This window comes from Phyllostomus discolor, chromosome 4 (genome assembly GCF_004126475.2).
Source record: "Phyllostomus discolor isolate MPI-MPIP mPhyDis1 chromosome 4, mPhyDis1.pri.v3, whole genome shotgun sequence".
Classification (NCBI taxonomy): domain Eukaryota; kingdom Metazoa; phylum Chordata; class Mammalia; order Chiroptera; family Phyllostomidae; genus Phyllostomus; species Phyllostomus discolor.
The window spans coordinates 36,871,914-36,879,104 of NC_040906.2; positions in this window are offsets into that span (position 1 = coordinate 36,871,914).

The window sequence follows — 7,191 nt, forward strand, 5'->3', positions numbered from 1 at the left end:
TATGCCAATAGTATCACCACTGTATCTGTGGAATGGGCTGGAAGGTTTATTTCTTGTGGGTTTTTTTTTTTCACTTTGCTTGCATCTGTTTGTGCAAGGAGTTTTTTATATAAGAAGCTTCACTTCATGTAAGGATATAAAGTTATATCCTGTAGAGATCTAACTGAAAAGTTCTTATGAGCCACAAAGAACTCTAAGATTAAATATGATATACAAGTGAAAGTGATGAATATCTAAGAAAGCAGACCTGGCATTGTGGAAATTTGAAGGAAAGAGTAGTTCTATTCCAGTTAAAGGGTAAAATACTGGTTGATAAAGGTGAAATAAAATGGACCCTGAGGGTTGGCACTGACTAGAGAAATGACCAGGGATAGGAAGCAATTTTCCAGCCGTGGACTGAGTGCCCTTACATGGGAGGCATGGTGCTAGAGAGATAAATGAGGAGGGGAAATGGTCGTAGCCTTCCTTCAAGGAGTTCACATCAATTACAATAATGAGAAAGCCAAAACATAAAACAAATAGAAAAATACTAATACAAATTCAATTGTGCATTCCTTAAAACTCACTATTATCATACTTCCTATTAAAAAGTCGATTTATAATATTGTTGAACAGGTTCTGTTCACATTATGTGGCATATAATCTGAGCTTCTTGAAAAGATAAGAATAGTTGCCAAAAATGGAGGGAAAACTCCAGCAATATCTTTCTAATTCTTCATACCTTAAATATTGAGACAGTTCAGGAATTATTCTCTAGTGCTGCAATTTTAGACATAGCAACATCAAGGTGCAGGTGCTTTGAGGAAGACCTTTCTGGTAGCCTTAACACACACACACAAGTAGCAGAGGCTGGCTTCCCCACCTCCCCAGGGGCCTGCCCCACAGAGCAGGGAAGGCTTGGCAGGGCTTCGTTAAGCTGACTGGCCCTTATTTCTGATGTTGGCTCTGGAATTGCTCCATCATAATTCACAGCCAATTAATCTTGTCAGGCAGCCTATTAATTCCAGCACTGTCATTACAAATAACCATCCCTATGAGCCATTGTCTTGATACACCCATTCATTTCAAAATGTGAGTAAACCATTTCAGTTTGAACCAAAGATAAAGGCATCTGTTTTCACTGAAAAAAGTTACAACACTCAGATGGGCTCATACATTTTGGTAGAGTTTTCAAAAATAGAAAATCCAGTTATTGTGTATGGGGGAGTTTTGAAAAAATAATCTAATAATAAAAGAACTGTTTTGCAACTACTCATTTGTGGCTAGAGCTTGTTAATTTATTTTAAAAAACCCATCATGGTCATTGGAAAAATTATTATTTTTGCCTCCCTAAGCCATTATTGTTCTTTGGCTGCTGAGCAGTGGGGGTGTGAAAAATCTACCTGTGTGAAGGAGAGAAGGTGAGTGAGTGGATTCGTGGGAGAACAAAAGAGTGAGTGGATGGTGGGTGCCAGGTCACTGAGTGTGTGTGTGGGAGGAGGCTGGGCCCGTGAGTCAGCAGGGAGTAGGAAGCCAGGTATGTGTGGGTGATGAGTGGGCCAGAGGAGAAAACAGTACAAAGCCATTTTGCAAATGTGAAGGTTTTAAGAAAATAGCCATAGAACCATACAAAAAAAGCATTAAAAAACAATTCATTGGCGATTCTAATATAAAAAAGCAAAAGTTTCTGATAATGCCATCTTACAGAGAGATGTTTTGAATTTTTAAAGTTGTTTTTAAAGAATTATTTCTGTGTTAGTTAGCCTGAGAACTGGTGGTGAACCTGCCAAGGTCATTGCTGAGGGACGTTCCAAACCTGGATATTAGTTTTAAGAGTGAACTCTGAGGTTCCTCCATAGACAGGAGCGGCAAAAGGCAGTGCAAAGAAATGAGATAAAGACTCATGGTTGAGGTGAGATTCAATTTTCCATCCAAAATAAGTCTTAAAATCCCAGGGAGGAAGGGGTGCTTTCTTTCCTTGTTAGTTGAAGGTATTTATATTGTTTCTTTTATAACTGTAAATGGGATTTTTTTTTTAGAAATCTGCATTATAGCCTGAAACTGAAGCACAGACTCAGATAATATTAATGGGATCATAGAAATCATCCTGATGAACAACCACATTTACGGAATGAATTAAACTGAGACTCAAGAGCTCAAAAGGGCTTGGCCAAGGAGTGCAGTCAAGAGTCCATGAAGTTTGGTCAATGAGTCGATCAGTCAGCAAACATCAATGGAATACAAGGGCACTGACCACCACCCACAGCAGGCTCCTAGAATGAATGTGAAGTGGGAAAGTAGGAGGTGGAGGCTGAGGTGTGTTTATGACTCCACCCAGAGGACCAGCAGGGCACTGGCACAGCTGGATGCAGGCTAGAAAGAGCTCCACTCTGGTGCTGAAAGCCTATCTATGGGTAGCTGGGAGGGGGCTGGGGACACCTAGTAACTATGTAACAGTGTGAGCTTCCCGGCCAGGAGGCAGCCTTATCAGACTATAGCTTCCCTGATGAGTTTGTATCCCATTTCCACTGGCCTTAGCCTGTGTTTTTCCTTGGAGCGGATTCAGATCTGCTGGGCTTGCTTCTTGTTGAACTTTCCAAAAAGGGAGAGGGCTGTTTTGTTTTTTTCTTTCTTTAGTCAGCTCAGTGAATCCCAAACCAAATATTCCTTGTCTTCTCTTCTCTTTTATGGAAGTCCTTTACCCCTTTAAAGCTAGATTTTCACACAAATGTTTTATATGTATTGAGGACATACAGTTAAGGGCAAGATGAAAGAGTGGGCAGCAGTAACTATACAGTAAAATCAAAACTAAGATTGCCTTAGTTTTAAAATATAAAGTTGGTAGCCTCCGAGACTCTTCCAGGGGCCACTAAAATAGAAAATCCGTCTACAATACTATTAAGTATCAACTACACTTATTATACTATGAGAATAGCTGTGATGTTATTTCTAATACTGGTATTTTGGCATTTATTTTTTAAAAAGTATAAATGCCTCTATTTGATTTTTAAGAAATAGACATGTATAGTGTTATGGCCTCAATTGTGTCACCCCCCCACAAAAAAAAAGAAAAATTCACATGTTGAACTCTTAAGCCTAGTACCTCAAAATGTAACTGTATTTGGAGGTAGGGCCTTTAAAATAGTGATTAAGTTAAAACGAGGTCATATAGATATGCTTTAATTCAATGTGATTGGTCTTATAAGAAGAGATTAGGACACAGACACACACTGAATGAAAACCATGTGAAGACACATGGAAGAAGTTGATCATCTATAAGCCAAGGAGAGAGGCCTCAGAAGAAAACAACCCAGCTGACAGCTTGATCTTGGATGTCTAGCCTCCATAATCTTAAGGGAATACATTTCTGTTGTTTAAGTCACCCAGTCTGTGGTACTTTGTTACAGCAGCCCTAGCGAACTAATACATATGGTCTTCATTATGTTATGCACTTTGCCCTCAGGTGTTTTCTATCTGAGAGAGGGTTAAGGTTCAAGACAGATTACACTCACCTACTTCTTGAGTCTTCTCAAGTCGAATGGTTGGAGAAGGCTATGTTCGAGATAAATTATCCTAGGAAAGAAGTGGGGCAGGCTACAAGAGAATGAGTAGTACTGAGAGGAGCAGAGAGAATCTGGCCCCAGAGAAAAAGGTGTAGGCTCCTGGGAAAATGGTAGTAATGGGGTCTGGGAACTCCCCTCCTCTTCCTGTCCAATAGCATTAAAATGCTTCTTATGAATACAGCTCTGTTACATATGAAATATTTATACAGTTTATAAATTCTCTGGGTACCTTTCACATGAATGATTCAGATTTCTGATTTTTAAAAATACTAAACTAATGATATTGTGCCAGCACAAATACAGTATTTCAGTACTTAAAAATAGCCTGAAATATGAAAACTGATATTTGGATTCCTAATGCTACCCAGAACTCAACCCATTAAGCTTCCAGTTGACAGGACTGAGTCAAAGTGATTATACCTCCTACACACCTGGAGGATCCGCTGTGTGAATGAACTGAATTCACAATAAATCCATAGTACTATTAAATGGCATTTAACATTCTTTTCTAGAAGTTAATAGATGTAAACTCCTTGCCCAGAGTAGACTCTTCATAAATATTTGTTGAATTAAAGAGAATATCGCCTAAAATCAAGATAACACCAACAAATGGCATATTTGTCCAGAAGTTCAAAGATTTAATGCAGATGTCCAACTTGTTTTTAAAGGAAGTTTTTATTATTATTATTTTATTGTTGTTCAATTACAGTTGTCTGCATTTTCCCCCCACCCTTCTCCTCGGCCCTAGTCAAACCCACCTCCCTCCCCTGATTCTACCCTCCCCCTTGGTTTCGTCCATGTGTCCTTTCTAGTAGTTCCTGAAAACCCCTCTCCCCTCTGTCCCCTCCACCCTCCCCTCTGGCTATTGTTAGATTGTTCTTAATTTCAATGTCTCTGGTTATATTTTGTTTGCTTTTTTCTTTTATTGATTATGTTCCAGTTAAAGGTGAGATCATATGGTATTTGTCCCTCACCCCCAGACTTATTTTACTTAGCATAATGCTCTGCGGTTCCATCATGCTGTCACCAAAGGTAGGAGCTCCTTAAAAGAAGGTTTTAAAAGAAGGCAAATGTCATATTTTCTTTAATTTTGGATTATTTATGCTGTTAGAGTATAATTTTCAAAAGCTAAAATGACCAATATGCAAATGATAAATGAATACATAGAAAACTTTTGCTCAACACATTAGAAATGAGAGAGCAGGACCCACACAGGGAATACCACAGTAACTTCCTTGTACAGTGAGAGGTGGTTATTACACTTATCATTGTAATCACATCATAAGGTACCTATTTAAATGCAGAATTACACTATGTTGTACATCTGAAATTAATATAATATTGTATGTCAACTCTAGTTTGATATTTTTAAAAATGAAAGAGCAGTAAGACGTAAAACCAGTTCAGTGAGCATTTGAAGAGCTAGGTGTACATATGCAGTTGACCAAAGGAAGGAAGAAGTGTGATCTGGTGATGGTAACTACCCTGCAGCCACTTCATTCATTATTTGCCTCAGCCCGCTGCTCCCAACCCTCTTAAACATTCCTGTCCCTGCAGCAGGGACTGCTTGACTCCTCCCTCCTGGCTCATAACTTAACTCAGTACTCCTTCCAGGTTGGAAAATGGAAGGAAATTTTGTCTGAACACTCTAGAACTCAGCAGTTAAATCCCCTGACTTATTTTTCCCTGAACTTATGTGTCAGTACTTCCAAGTGGCCTACTGCCCTGTGTCCTCAGTCTGACCCACACAATATATGCCAGAGTTGGTGCCTGCCTTAATCCCTTAGCCTCAGTTGCAGTTCTCAGAGACCTGACTGGAACTGCCATTCCCTTAGCATTGAGTTCCTGCCTCATTCTCACCAGAAACTAGTGACTTGTCCCTGAATCCCAGAACAAAGGCAAGTCTGCAACTTACTGACAGCTTTCCCAGGTGCCAACTACCTCCTGGAGCAGCCAAACCTCATCTACTCCTGGACCCTCTCCACTTACCTCCTGGGACATACCTGTCATTTTTATGACCTGACTTCGCTAACTGCTTGCCGAGACCACCATCCCCTTTTGTTACTAGTTCTCAAAAATAATATCCTCTTTGTTGCTAAATCTTATCTTACTGCATTTCCCTCTGGCATTGGACACTGCTGACTGTTCTGTCCTTGGAAATTCTCTTCCCTTGGCTTACGTGACACTTGGCTCTCTGGGTTTGCTTCTCGAGATCATCATTTTCTGCACTCCTCTTAAGTGACGGTGCTCTCAGGGTTCTGTCTTTGCCTGTCTTCCCATTTGACTCTTCCCACTCACTCTGGCTATCTTTTATCCTCATACCTTTGACTTCAACTAAGACCCAAATCTTGCCCACATCTCCTTCCTAAGCTTCAACTCTCTGACCCACATATGTGTTAGATGTCTTACATGTGCTTCAAAATCACTTCCATACAGAATTCATTATTTTTCCTTCTTAGCTTGTATTTTTGTTTTCCTATTCTCAGTAAATAGCATGGATAGTCATTCAAGCCAGAAACCCAAACCACATTAAAGGGGAACTGGATACCTACTGCCATTGCCTTGCTTTATATCCTAATTATTCTGACCTATCTGCAGTTTGAATGGTCTTGCTATTTCCCTTACACCGTCCTTCCTCCATAGTGCTACCAAAACAATGTTCAAAAAATTTTAAGTGCAGTCCATTAGGGGTTGTACAACCAGTTTAGTGAATTGTATCTACTTTTCCTAGATGAAATAGACCAGAATGGGAAATATAAGGATAAGTGAAGTTTCATCAAATTTTCATTTCATATATATATATATCACATATAAATGTATTTCACACATATATTTCATACACACACAAAGCAACAATGATTTGAGCCAACTTGTGGTGAAAGTGAAAGAGGAAAGCACCAAAGCAGGACTGTATTTGAACGTCAAAAATACAAAAATCATTACTACAGAAGAAATACACATAAGAAAAACAAGACATTGAAGTCATTAAAAAATTTTGTCAACCCTGGTTCAGCAATCAGTTCAAATGGAGAATGCAGCCAAGAAATCAAGATAAGACTGAGACTTGAAAGGGTAGCTAAAGACCAAAGCTAAGACCATCCACGCCCTTGTATTCCCAATTACTATGTCTGGATGTGAAAGTTGAACAGTGAAGGAGGCTAAAAGGAAAACCACTGATTCATGGGAAATATGGTGTTGAGGGAGAGCTCTATGGATACCCTGGACCTTCAGAAAGATGAACAAGTGAGTCATAGAGCAAATTAAGCCTGAAGCATTGCTGGAGACAAAAATGACAAAACTGAAGCTGTTCTACTTCAGGAAACCATGAAAAGGCAAAATCTTTGGGAAAGACAGTAATGCTCAGAAAAATAGAAGGCAGCAGTAAAAGAGGAAGACCAAGTATGAGATGGACTGACTCCGTAAAAGAAGCCGTAGTCATGAGTCTGCAGGAGCTGAGCAGGGCTGTTGGGGACAGGACATTGTAGACATCACTCATTCATAGGGTCTCCAGGACTCAGCATCTACTCATTGACACATTCCTGTAAAATACAAAACTGATCGTGCCACTTCCTTTCCTGAAATGCTTCATAGGCTCCTCAATGTCTACGGAACAAAGTCCAAGTATTTAGGAAAACCTTAAACTCCCATG